This window comes from Pyrgilauda ruficollis, unplaced genomic scaffold (genome assembly GCF_017590135.1).
Source record: "Pyrgilauda ruficollis isolate IOZ18807 unplaced genomic scaffold, ASM1759013v1 scaffold41, whole genome shotgun sequence".
Lineage (NCBI taxonomy): Eukaryota > Metazoa > Chordata > Aves > Passeriformes > Passeridae > Pyrgilauda > Pyrgilauda ruficollis.
Window position 1 is genome coordinate 6,764,830 of NW_024525601.1, and position 12,526 is coordinate 6,777,355.

Consider the following 12,526-nt stretch of genomic DNA (forward strand, 5'->3'; position numbering starts at 1 on the left):
CCGCCCGCCCGCCCCGGGACCGCTGCGGGAAGGCCCGGCGAGCCACCTCGTGTCCTTACCATTAAACTCTAGACACCCGGCACTGAGAGCGTTTGACTGCGAAACTAAAACGGCAGGTCTTGGGGGGGAAAAAAATAAAGACCCAAAATGGGGAGGGTGAGAGAAATCGAGCTCTCTCCCAAGTTGCGTCCAAAAGGAGTTAAAACCCTCGTGACATCGCCTCTCCTATGGGCGAAGGACCGGCAGGATGCAGAAGATGCAGAAGCGGCAGCAGTTAGTTGTTTGCTGGTTTTAGGGCTATCCACTCCAAAAAGAAAAAGAGAGACAGGAAGGGGAAAAAAAAAGATAAAGGAAAAAAGTTTGCAGGCAGCAGCACAGATCTGGAGTGGAGTCTACAAGGGAATTGAGAAAGAGGGATGGAGCGAGATGTCGCCGGAGAACCGAGCGCTGGGGAAGAGGGAAGAGAGCGAGCGAGTCCGGGAGGGAGCGGAGGCGGGAGCCGCGGGCTGGCTGCGTGCGATGTTGTCTTCCCCAGATCTCTCCCCTCACTGAGCGCCTTCAGCCTTCTCTTCTTCTCCTGCTCGGTGGCTCCAAACTTGACCAGCCTTCCGCAGCCTTCCGTCTGATACGCAATTAGCAAGAAAATCTTTGCAAACACCCCGCTTCAGCAAGAGCCCTCTTCGTAAACATTTGCCTGCTTGTTACCTTAGAGGACGGGCAATATTGTTTGTTGCCCCCGTAGTGGTGTCCGGATTTTTATTCATGAATCAAATGCCTTTTTTTTTTTTTCCTCAGTCACGTAATAATCGGGTATCAGAAAAGACGTCACCACCCCAATTCCTCAAGGAACACAGTTCTGTGTCGTCCTCAAAGATGAGCTTATCAGGAGTCATAAAGCTTCTCATAAACACCAACTCACACTTCCTCCCCCCCCCCCCCCCCCCAAAAAAAAAAAGAAAGAAAAGAAAAAAAACCCTAACAATCAAACAAACACGCAGAAAAGCCCCACCGCACAAACCTAAAAGGATGTTCGCCACAGTAAAGTTTTACCTGACGTGGGAAGGGAAGCGGAGGAGGGCAGTTAGGGGTGGGGTGGGGGTCTCCCTGCTTATTAGGCTCCCCCACAGCTTTGCTCCGGGTCTTTCCGCCGGGCCAGCTCACCCACACGCAGCCCGGGGCCGCCGCTGGGCGCAGGCCCCCGCGGAGCCGCCCGGCGCTGAGCGCGCAGGCGGAGCAGCCCCGGCGCGGAAACCCCCACTTCCGCGGAGATTTAACAATATAAGTGGCTAGGGTTTTTTTCCCAGGTCCCCCATTTATTTTTTCTAATATTGTTCCCATTACACAAGACTTCCCCCTCTGGGGAAACCATCAAACCATCAGCGCCGTGACCGCTCTGCGAGTATTGAAGCCGCGGGGCGTAAGGGACGAGCCCCACGGCCCCGCCACAGGGAGGGTCCCAGGCTCGGCCGGCGCTGCCGGGGGTGGAGGGGGCGGCTTTTCCCCTCACTCCCGTGGCCCGACCTTTCTTCTCTCCGCCTTGTGCAGAGATAGATGTGCGGCTCGCAGCGCTTGGCAGAGAGGGAGGGAAAAGCATCGCCATGAGGAAAAAAAAAAAAAAAAAAAAAAAAAAAAAAAAAAAAAAAATTGATTTGGCGGGGGGGCCGGGGAAAGCGCGCTCGGTCCGTGAGCGGAGGGCGCCACCGCGCGGGCAGCTGCGCGCCTGCGGCCGGCGCCGCGGAACCGCCGTCGGGCGGGCCGGGGCTGCCCCGTGCCCCGGCTGGGCTGCGGAGATCCCCCCGCGCCCGGCTGGGAGAAAAGCCAGCAGGAAAGGGCGGCCCGCTGCCCCCCTGCACCGGGCTTTGGGGCTGGTGGGGTTTTTTTTGTTTCCTTTGTCGTGACTCGGCGGTAGCAGGGGTAAACACGGGCTTTTCTAGAAACCCGTGGGGCCAGGACTGTGTGAATCACGTCAGTATGAAGGCTTGAGTGCACACTCCGCCTAAACATTCCTTCTCTCCAAAGAGACGGGACACACACAGTACACACATATTTTAAAGCTGTGGCTGTTTTCACTTTAGAAAAGCTACTTTCAGCTATTTTTGATAGATGCATCTGCATTTCCTCTCCTCCATCCCCACTCCCCTAGATCCTTACAGAAAGTATGACGATGCCTGAAATAGCAGGCATTAGCAGCACAGAGGTAGAGATACCCGTAAAACAAACCTGAAGGTACAGACCCCACACAGAGACCCTATGCCACCCTGGTGGTAACATGCATGCAGCAGCAATGTCAGAATGGTTTGCAAAAAAATTCATCTTCTAAGCTCTCACTAATGGTGAGTGAGTAACTCACACACAGTTTGTACCAATAAAAGTTTCATAGCATCTCAGTCTACGTCACAGGGGTGTGTGTGCGAAGTGAATGTGATTATGACATGACTGCGGTTTAGGCTGAGGAAGTAAAGGTTTTAATCTGGTCTCTGCATACGACGCAGTACATTTCTCAATAACTGTCATCTCAAGGCTGAGAGGGATTTAAGGTATATAATACTTGCCTCTAGGGCAAATTACTAAGGCAGCATCTAAAGAAAAGCAGGGGGTTTTTATTGGCAGAATTTCTTTCATCTTCCCTGTACCAGCTTAACTTAGACCTTTTAATTTATCAAACTATTTTAAATATCTATTTTATTAACTAAAGCATTATAATTCTATAGAAGTTTCTAGGGGAGCTTATGTCCTGTAAGCCTTGTCAAGCCTGACTGCAGCTGACTGCAACTGACTGCAACTGACTGCAACTGACTGCTGGAAACCTTGCTGCTAGAGTTCTAATTCAAAGGAATATATTTCGTCATGTACCATAATGGGCATCTTTTTGACTCCTCAGAAATCCCCTTTTTATATTTATGCATTTTTTATAAAATATACTATGATTAATTTATCAAACTGTCAGGAAATTCTATTGGTCCATAAAGCCAGATATCTCATACACATTGGTTAGATGTCCAGCCACTATATTCACATTTTTTTCAGTATGTCCCCACTTAGCTGCATGTTTTTAAAAGAACCTGGAAGAATTTATAGAATATATAATTTTATCATGGAAGGACACATGTATTTCTGTGAATATAGAAAAGGATGAATTCTTCTTTCTCAAAAGCAAGCAATCCTGCCAAAGCAGCTGTCTTTCTCTGACAAACACACACATTATGGGTTTATCATGTATCTTGTACCTATCCCTGCCAGGCCTCCTTTCTTACTGGGGTGGCTTGGGGAACCTATTGCTAACCAGTATGCCAATGAATTCTTGTCTGCACTAGTTTCACAAACATAACACCAGCCTTCACTTTTTCTTGGCTTTCCTGACTCCTCCTCCTCCCCAAGGGCCAGCTCCTAGGAAGGATGAACTTGTCAGAGGGGAGATTAACCCATCCATTAAATCATTCTGTTGTAGCTGTGGTCACCTGAAAAGGCTGATTAGGGATAGCCTGGCAAAAGAACAGAAGATACTATAGCTCAAGCACAGCTTGGAAGACATTACAGCACTTCCAGCCGAGACATGGAACCTGCAGCAGAGGTGGGAAAGCCCTACTTTCCTCCTTAGGCTAGATGTCAATCCACTGAGTGACAGAAAGAGATGAATGTGGGAACAGTCTGCGGCCACGGGGTGAAGTTCGCTGGCCAGCAACACCGTCAGTGGCCGAAGGGCACACACGAGGATGGCCGCCCCCATCTCTGCCGAGATCGTCTAGGGTGGCAGGGATGGCAGCGGCGTGGGTGACGCTGCAGGGGCTCAGCATGAAGAATCCAAAGTGAAGGAAGCAGGGAAAGGACTCTTGCCTGAGTCTCCAGGGAAACTTTATTTCCCAAAGGGGGTCAGGAGGAAGTGCCAGAGAAAAGGGGGTCCGGCTAGCATTTTTAAAGAGGGGAGGGTACAAGGGCTGGATACAACTCTTAACCACTGAGGGGATCTTAGGGGAGGATTACCTCACATAACTTAATCAATAGGGAGAACTCAGGGCAGGGAAGAAGCCTTTTAACCCAAGAAATCATCGAAACAGGACTAACTGACAGGGAACATTCCGGAACACAAGGGGAGTGGTAACAGTAATTTACAGGAACGAGGGATGGAGTGACCGGGATTGGCAGGGAATGAGGGATAAGGGAATGAGGGGTGGAACAGGGACACTGGCACAGTGAGGGGCGGACATGTGGTGGGAAAACTTTGGGGTAAACAACTTGGGGCTGAACTATTTCAGGGAACAGAACGGATTATATGGGAGAAACCGTTGTAAATAACTAACATATAAATTCTAACTTTTATATTAAAACAACAGCCAAACACCAAACTACCACAATGAAGTATTTCATTCACAGAGTTGTTTTTCTTTTCTTAAGCCATTCTCTCTTATGCTTTCTTTAGATAAAAGCAGCAAAATGCTTAGGCATGCTGTAAAAAGCCCAAACATCCGTGTGCTTTCTCATGTCCAAAGGGACAAAGCTGCAGTACAGACAAGCTTGGTCACCCAGGCATGTTTTGGGCAAAATGTTTTGGGCAAAACTACAAAAAAAAACAAAAAACCCCAGCAACCAGGGATAATATTGGGACTACAAATCTCTCAAGAGATGATAGGGGCAAACCTCGCTTGGTGGCCAGGACCCTTGCCAGCCTCTTTGCATGAGAGCACCAAGCATTAGCAAAGTCTCTGTGAATCTTCAAGATAATTCCTTGCTACCTTTTATAACCTTACTTCCAAACAAACAATCAAAAAAAAAAAAAAAAAAAAGGGCTGGGTTTTTGGTTTTTTTTTTCTTTCCCTCTCTGAAGTGAGGAGGCAGAACAGTACTTGGCAGGGCAGCAGTGTAGGAGCACCAGCAGTGCAGTCACTCTGCTCTTGCTGCTGCTTAGAACTCACGGTGAGAGACAAGGCCAGTGGGTTGCCTGTGTCTTGCATAATTGCCCACACAGAAGATCAGTGTTCAATCTTACCCCGTGGGTGTCCTCCTCCCCCCATTCAGTAAATGAAGGCAGATGACTAGAACAATACAGAGGCGAAGGAAGAGTCATTCCCATCCAAACACAAAGGCAAGAAAATCACTTTCTAAATAAATGAATGACCAAACAGAGGACTCGTTTTCACAAGGAGGTACCACCACACTATGCCTGTGACAGAAAATTTCCTTGGATAACCAATAGATTTATTTATAATCTCTCATCTTTCACCCAAATAAAGTCGTATGCTGCAAGAGAAGAAAAGAGTCCTTGATGCATTCTGACAGTGGTTCTTTGATCAATCATTTATGTATGAAAACTAGAAAAATAAATTATGAAAGGCAGAAAACAACAACAAATAAAGGATTTCTTTTAAGACTTAATATTCTAAAGGCATATTCTACACTAAAGCCAGCAACCTATAAAATGCCACTAAAGACCTCACAAGTCCACAGGGCAGAATAAAAGGCTTTAGGACTGGCAGCAGATCTATCCCCTCTCTCATTTCTATTTGGCCCAGCGTTCAGGGATAGGGTAAACCCTTAAGCAGACTGAATATACAAAGTTTCACAAGTGCTGCCAAGATACAATAATTTATACTGGACAAATAACAGCCACAGTATTTTTGTGTTTCAGGTTGCTTTAGATGCAGCTGTAGCTCAAGGTGAATGACAAGTTCTGGTTTTGTACCCAAATGTGACAGAATTTTGGGTACATCTTTAGAAACAGTGGGACTGCCATGTGCCTATGTCCAGAACCAAAAATCCATCCATAGTTCTGAGGTATTGCTAATGGCATAGCTAAGGTTATTCATAGTTTACATTTACCAGAAATAGTTGGAACAAATTAATAATGAATTAGAACATTTCTTATCATCGCAGGGAGCAAGAGGGAATAAATAGAACCATCCATATTTTCTTATTACAAAACAGTGTGCAGCCTATTACCAAACACTAATTTAGTGTTGCTTGTGCTGGAAAACTGTTGAAGGGTCTCTGGCTCCTGACAGTGCAGCTTAATTCAGTCTGACGGGAGCAAGGCTGCACAGAAGCAGTCTGGGGCGGGCAGGTGAGGAGCATCCCAACAGGGGTGAATCCCAGCCTGCCAGAGCCGGGCGCCGCTCAATAAATCCAATTAACCACGCTAAAGATGATAGAGATGGGTCACGCAGAGCCCAGTAAATATCAATCAGAACCGCGTATTTTGATGAGAGGATAACAAAGTCTTTCTCATTAGAGGAAAAAAGATATTTGGTTGGGCGTAGAAGCCTGTCCTTGGTGGCTTGTGCACCCTGCAGTGCAGCCTCTCCTTGTGGGACTGCAGGCCATGCTGGCCGCAGCCAAAATTGCCCTGAGCATGGGAGCCTTTCATGTGGCTTAGCTCCTTGTTTTGTGTGTGGTGAGCAACTGGGAGAGCTCCCACATCCCTTAGCAGCACAGGAGGGCCTCTGCTCCACCAGATGCACAGCTCCAGAAATGAGGGGTAGGCTGTGGGGTGAGACTGGGGAGCTCGGTTTTCTGGCCTCTGTGCCACGAGAAGGCTGGACAGCAGACTCTGGGATCACCAGCCAGACATAGGGGCCAGGAAACAGCACATAATCTTTGTCTCCTGTCATAACTTAAATAAAGTACTTGAGTCTACTTAGCCTAGAGGAAAATGTGTGGCTCTTAGTTTTTGTATTTAAAGAGAGCACAAAGAATTTCTTGTGTGTGGCCTTATGGTCCGATCCATCTCTATCTTCTAATAAAATGCATTTCTGTAACAGCCAAGGCAATTAATCACTTAAACAGTATTGGATTACAATCTCCATTACTAGAAAATCTTTAAAGTCAGGCATGCTATCTTTCTGAAAGATCTCAAGCTATCGAGCCATTCTTTGCCCTGCTTTATGCAAAGGTCAGACTGGATGTTCGTAATGGCCTCTTCTAATGTCAAAAATCGGTCTCTGACCCTTGTAATGCCACTCACTGATTTCAGACAGAACTGCACTGGATTTATTGACCCTTCTCATTAGGAATAAAGATTGTCTGCAGAAACTCCTATGTGATTTCATTATTCCAGGTACATGTCTGTTGAGCTCATTATGTAAATACTGATACCTTTAGTCAGTTTGGAATTTCATAGGAGTTTGCAGAGTACAGCACAAACCAGAAATTGCTAAGACATTGGAAGACTGAACTCTCTCTTTTGACGCCCAAATCTCTGTTCAGTCTCCAGAGGTAACTGCACATGTTGATAGCAACAACCTAATTATAAACTATGATACTCTCTAGATATATTTAAATCCTGAAACTTAAATATGGTATCTTTCACTGTAGTGAAAATCCATTTCCTGGGGATTTCTTGCTTTCAAGTGCAAGTATATTATTGACTTCCATATGTATTTTCAAGAAAAAAAAAACAAACCAGAAGTCATTTGGTGTGATGTTCTGACATATTCTACTCTACAGCAAATGCAATTTTTTCTCAAAGTCTCAGTAACACTTGAGATTGCTCTAAAATATATATTGGTTATAACTATCTGTAAAGAATGTTTTACCATTGCATAAATAACTTCACATTTAGTTAGTCTCTCTGATGAAATAACTGAGTGTGACATTAATTAACTCTGAAAGACATTAGACAACAAGTTTGAGCAAGGAAATGCAGAAATAACATATAATCATCTAATGCTAACACTTTAAGGTGTTTTGGCTTTTGGGTTTTGTTCTGGTTTGATTTTTGTAGTAAGGACTTCACAAGGAGATACCTTTATATGTTTCACATACCTTTCTGGAATTAAAAAAAATATCCCATTCAAAAGACAGCCATTGTCAAGAACATTATTTATTCAAACATATTCTCTATGGAAAGTAAAGAACTCTGGTTTTAACACAACTCCTGACCCTTGTGTCCTCAGACCAGTTCTACAAGTTCTGTTCTAAGACAGAGATTGCTTCTGATGTACTGTTCATTTCCACATACCCTCACTTTTTTTCCTCCCTTCCTAATGTAGAATGCTTTTATATAATTATCACAGAGGTACAACGAGGTAAACCTTGTTTACTACAAGATAAACGCTAGAATAGGAGAATAAAATTCTGTTTATGAAAGGGGAAAATATTTGTTCAGTATTGAGAAAATTATGCTAAAACCCTCCCCCAAAAAATCACAGATTTGAAAAAAAAATATTTGATTTTAGATGAAAATGAGCTGCATATGATCTGGGTATAAGCCCATTCTTAATGTGGGTTCTTTATACTTAAAAAATATGGTGCAATTATGCACTAAGTTTCATCTGAATGCATATACCACTACTCTCACAATTTTCTGATGTCATATTATTATTGTAAGAATTATAAGTCATAATTCTTATATGTCATAAACATATTACGTCTGTTTTATCTAGTAAAGTATGAAATACATCAAACTTAGTGACTTTCTTGGGAGTGTATAGCTAAAAAACATGAATAGTTCTAAAACAAATACCTGACCCCATTGATGTCAAAGGCAGAGATCCTGATTGCTTTAGTGCGGTCAGATGGTCACTTTTGGTAATCTGAATCCCAATTTTTTGCCGGTGTTGGAGGTTTACCCCTCGGGAATAATACCTCTTGTGCCTCCAAACACTCAGTGCCACCAATCTATAAAGTAACTATCTGCTGGTGAGTTCTGTCATGGATTCAAGGGAGATTAGTATTTAGCCCCTATGAAGAGTGATTTTAGTGGAAGAAATTCCTGTCCCGTCCCCCAAACTTGTAGTCACCACGTGATGGTCTCCACCAGTGCATGTAGAAATCAGCAACTCTGAGATGGCAAAGAAAACGTCTCCAAGAAAAAGAAAATGTGCAGTCAGTGACATGAAACACTAGTGAATTCATGTATTTGTTACTAGTTTGAAGATAATAACCTTGAACTAAACTAAAAAGAATTAAAACAACATTACTCATCCTCTGAGAACAGGGTAATCAAAGGAGACTTTGCAACTGATTAAAAGCTGTCCTTCAGAAGAAATCTTTTCCCATCTTCCAGTGTTGATTAGTGAATAATACTGCTGCTAGTTGTTGCACTCAATATAGTTGGTGCTCTTCCTTGATTTTCGTGGGGGAAGAAGAGACAGTAAGGAGAGCTGAATCACAAGATTTCCTCATATTTTTTCCTAATGAACAATGGTGCACACAGCTGCTCTGGAAACCAGTGACAGGTAAAGTCAACACAGTCATTGAAATGCACTACAAAGATGGCAAAAGTTACCAAGCATTGACTCACAGACAAAAGGTATAAACTGGGTATTAGGATGTGAAGAAAAGCGTAATGTCCAATGATTCCTCTTGTTTTCAACATCTGCATTTAGTTTAAGTAGCTAAACCTACAGTAAATACTTTTTCAGGATCACTCCTCACCATTTGTGTAGATTCCACAGGATGGGAAACAAACCACCCCAGAATGCATGATCCATGGTTATAAAATTCAAGGTGTTAACTGGGAAAAGTGATGCAAAACACTAAATCCTGGAGGCATTTTGTGGTGTGCTGAATTAGTCCTAAATGACCCTGCAACAAAAGGGAAGCTGCACTTGAAGAAGAAAACATATTCTTTGCACCAGTTAGGTAATAAAAACTGAAAGGTCACAGAGGTATTAAAATCCAATTGTTTTAACTACTAAGAAATGGAGAAAAGGTGAGGGGGAGGTGGGGGTCTCCATTCAGATGACTTTTTGGAAGAAGCAAGGTGGATTAAGTTAGGCACAGCTTTTTAGCTCCCCAGAGGTCTGTGTGCTGAGCATTTACAGTTCCTTTAGTTCACAGTTGCTGCCTTCCTTTTGCTGACCACTGCATACCTGCAACTCCCGGTGAACTATTACGTGTCACTAATACCCTTACATGGCCTGGAGTCCCCTTTATAAAAGGAGCAAGTTTTAAATATATGACTACAACAAATAGGAGCTCTGAATGTTAGCCTTTCTTGGGACTGGGCTGTTAATGGCATCTGCATAGTACTGGGTGTAGGAACTGTTTATTTCACAGTATCTTAAACCTTTAGATTATTGTTAAGGAAGGGTAAAAGGAAAAATTTTAGATTTTAGATTTAGATTAATTTTCTCACACTATTTTCCCAACGGGACCAGCAGAAGCTGTACCTCTGATAGAAATTCCTTAAACATTTTTTGCACAAAGCATCTGAAAGTAAGTTATAAGGAAAACCCTGTCTGTGAATGAAGCAGTATTGCAGAGAAATCACTGAAGTTCACGCAGATATATTGCAAAGAAAATCTGTAGTGCACTTTTTAATAACTTGGCACAAGATTCTCTCTCTTTCTGTCACATCCTCATCACTCAATTTTGCTTGAGCAAAAGTCACAGCAGCATGAGATGCATCCATCCATCCTGTCCTGTCCTGTCCACCCCCAGAAAGCCGTAAGTGTCACAGATGCATCATATACAACAAAGATATCACAAATACACCAAGGAGGGGTTCATCTGTGAGAGAAAACCCAATTATATTCTCACCATAGCATCACTAAGGTGCCAGTGCAGAAGATTGTGGCAGACTCCTGTGTAAGTGATTTTCTCATTTTCCTGGCCGTTAGATCTGTTACAAACTAGGCTGAGAGCAGCAGGACGAGAAGAGTTGAATTGGGAGTATTTGCTGTTTGTTTGATCTCTCACAGCCCTGTTGCAGACGACCTGTTGTAGCCACATGAGTGCTGTGAGCATGGGGTACACTTTGGGGTCTGGCCATCTCAGCCAAGGGCTTGACATTTATGTGTTTGAGAGGCATCTTCTGATGCCACTGACCATATAGTGTTGGGAAGGATGAAAGTTTGACAAGGAAGTCTCAGAGATATGTATGCTTAGCAGAAAGATTTTTGAATGTAGAAGCTGAGGAAGGAATAGAGATGGAAGCAAGTTTTGATATAGAAGAAAAGAATTGCTGAGCCAGTCTTACTGGTTAACCAAGGAGGCAAAGGGTATGTTAGTTAGAAGGGGTTTTTATGACTTAGAGCAAAGGATAAACCCACGTCAAACAAGAAGATGTTTTTACCAAGCAGAAAGATAGCACAGGCAAACAAGTCAGCAGCTGTTGCAAGTAGAAAAAAGGTCTCAGAATTTTCCACTGCAAGAAAACTGAAAAACAACTTCTAGCTTAAACTGTAATGTACTAACTTTTAGTGATTGGAGAATAGTAATGAATGAATATGAATATATGAATGAATGAATAATGAATATGGTAATTATAGTAGTTATGATAGGCTATAGATAAAAGTTAAGGTATAGATTGGTTCTACTATATTAAGATGCTCATCAAAGGAAAGTATATAATGCATTTGTAACCCAAACTAAGGGTGTCCAGGCCTGCCTGCAGCTGGCACAGGCTCTGTCACCCACATCCCTGGACCGCTGTAACATCTTGGATGTAATAAACTGCATTTGGAAGAGCCGCCTGGAGTCCCGCATCTCTCATTACAGCTCTTACAATACAGGACAAAAAGCGATGGCTGTCCTGAGGGGATCTGAGCAACAGGAAGGGAGCATTTGTGCATGAGTAGGTGTACACACAGGCTGGTTTTCCTTTAGCCAGACTGAGAAGCAGCAGCCTCAAGGACACAGCAGCCCCGGCTTTTGCACGCAGCAATCCTCAGACGCTGTCCCATGAGCAGCTCCGCGGGCCGGGGCAGCTCAGCGCCCGGCGGGAGAGCGTGGCCGGGCGGGGGAGCGCAGAGCCCTGGTGCCACCTGCGGCTGCGGGACCGCAGAGCCCTGGTGCCACCTGCGGGACCGCAGAGCCCTGGTGCCACCTGCGGGATTTCAGAGCCCTGGTGCCACCTGCGGCTGCGGGACCGCAGAGCCCTGGTGCCACCTGCGGGGCCGCAGAGCCCTGGTGCCAGCTGCGGCTGCGGGACCGCAGAGCCCTGGTGCCAGCTGCGGTATTTCAGAGCCCTGGTGTCACCTGCGGGACCGCAGAGCCCTGGTGCCACCTGCGGGATTTCAGAGCCCTGGTGCCACCTGCGGCTGCGGGACCGCAGAGCCCTCGTGCCACCTGCGGGATTTCAGAGCCCTGGTGTCACCTGCGGCTGCGGGACCGCAGAGCCCTGGTGCCAGCTGCGGGATTTCAGAGCCCTGGTGCCATCTGCGGGACCGCAGAGCCCTGGTGCCAGCTGCGGGGCTGCAGAGCCCTGGTGCCAGCTGCGGGATTGCAAAGCCCTGGTGCCACCTGCGGCTGCGGGGCTGCAGCCGGCACCGGGGGACGCCACCCCGCCTGCTCCCAGCCGCGCTCTTGCAATAAAAGCACTTTCGTCTCCTGCAAGCTGTGGGGAGTCCATCTCTCGCTTTGGGGAGGGTGTGAGCCCTCTCTCTCTCCCCGAGCATCTCCGACAGGCGCATTAAGGGGCCTGAGTCATGCTGAGGTGCGCTGGGAGGCAGCAAAGAGTCCCCAGGGCGAGCAGGGGCAGGCGGGAGTGCCGGTGCCACCGGCTGCGCCTGCGAGCCCGATGGAAAATCGCCTCCCGGGCCGGGTACGCGATGTTCTAGTGCGCTCTGTGACCGGCCATGGTGAGAAA

At 45.6% G+C, this 12,526-nt stretch overlaps 1 protein-coding gene across 4 annotated transcripts in view; it reads right to left on the reverse strand.

Annotated features, from left to right (window-relative positions):
- Nucleotides 1-1,211, reverse strand: part of ADCYAP1 (adenylate cyclase activating polypeptide 1) — an 8,073-nt gene extending 6,862 nt beyond the window's left edge. For 3 of the 4 annotated variants that reach the window (XM_041477771.1, XM_041477770.1, XM_041477772.1), the window contains exon 1: nucleotides 60-136. The gene's annotated coding sequence lies outside the window, so the exon portion shown is untranslated. Of the gene's footprint in view, nucleotides 1-59; nucleotides 137-1,050 lie in introns of those variants that run through there. The other variant, XM_041477769.1, reaches the window with a different exon arrangement.
- Nucleotides 1,212-12,526: the final 11,315 nt, after the last annotated feature.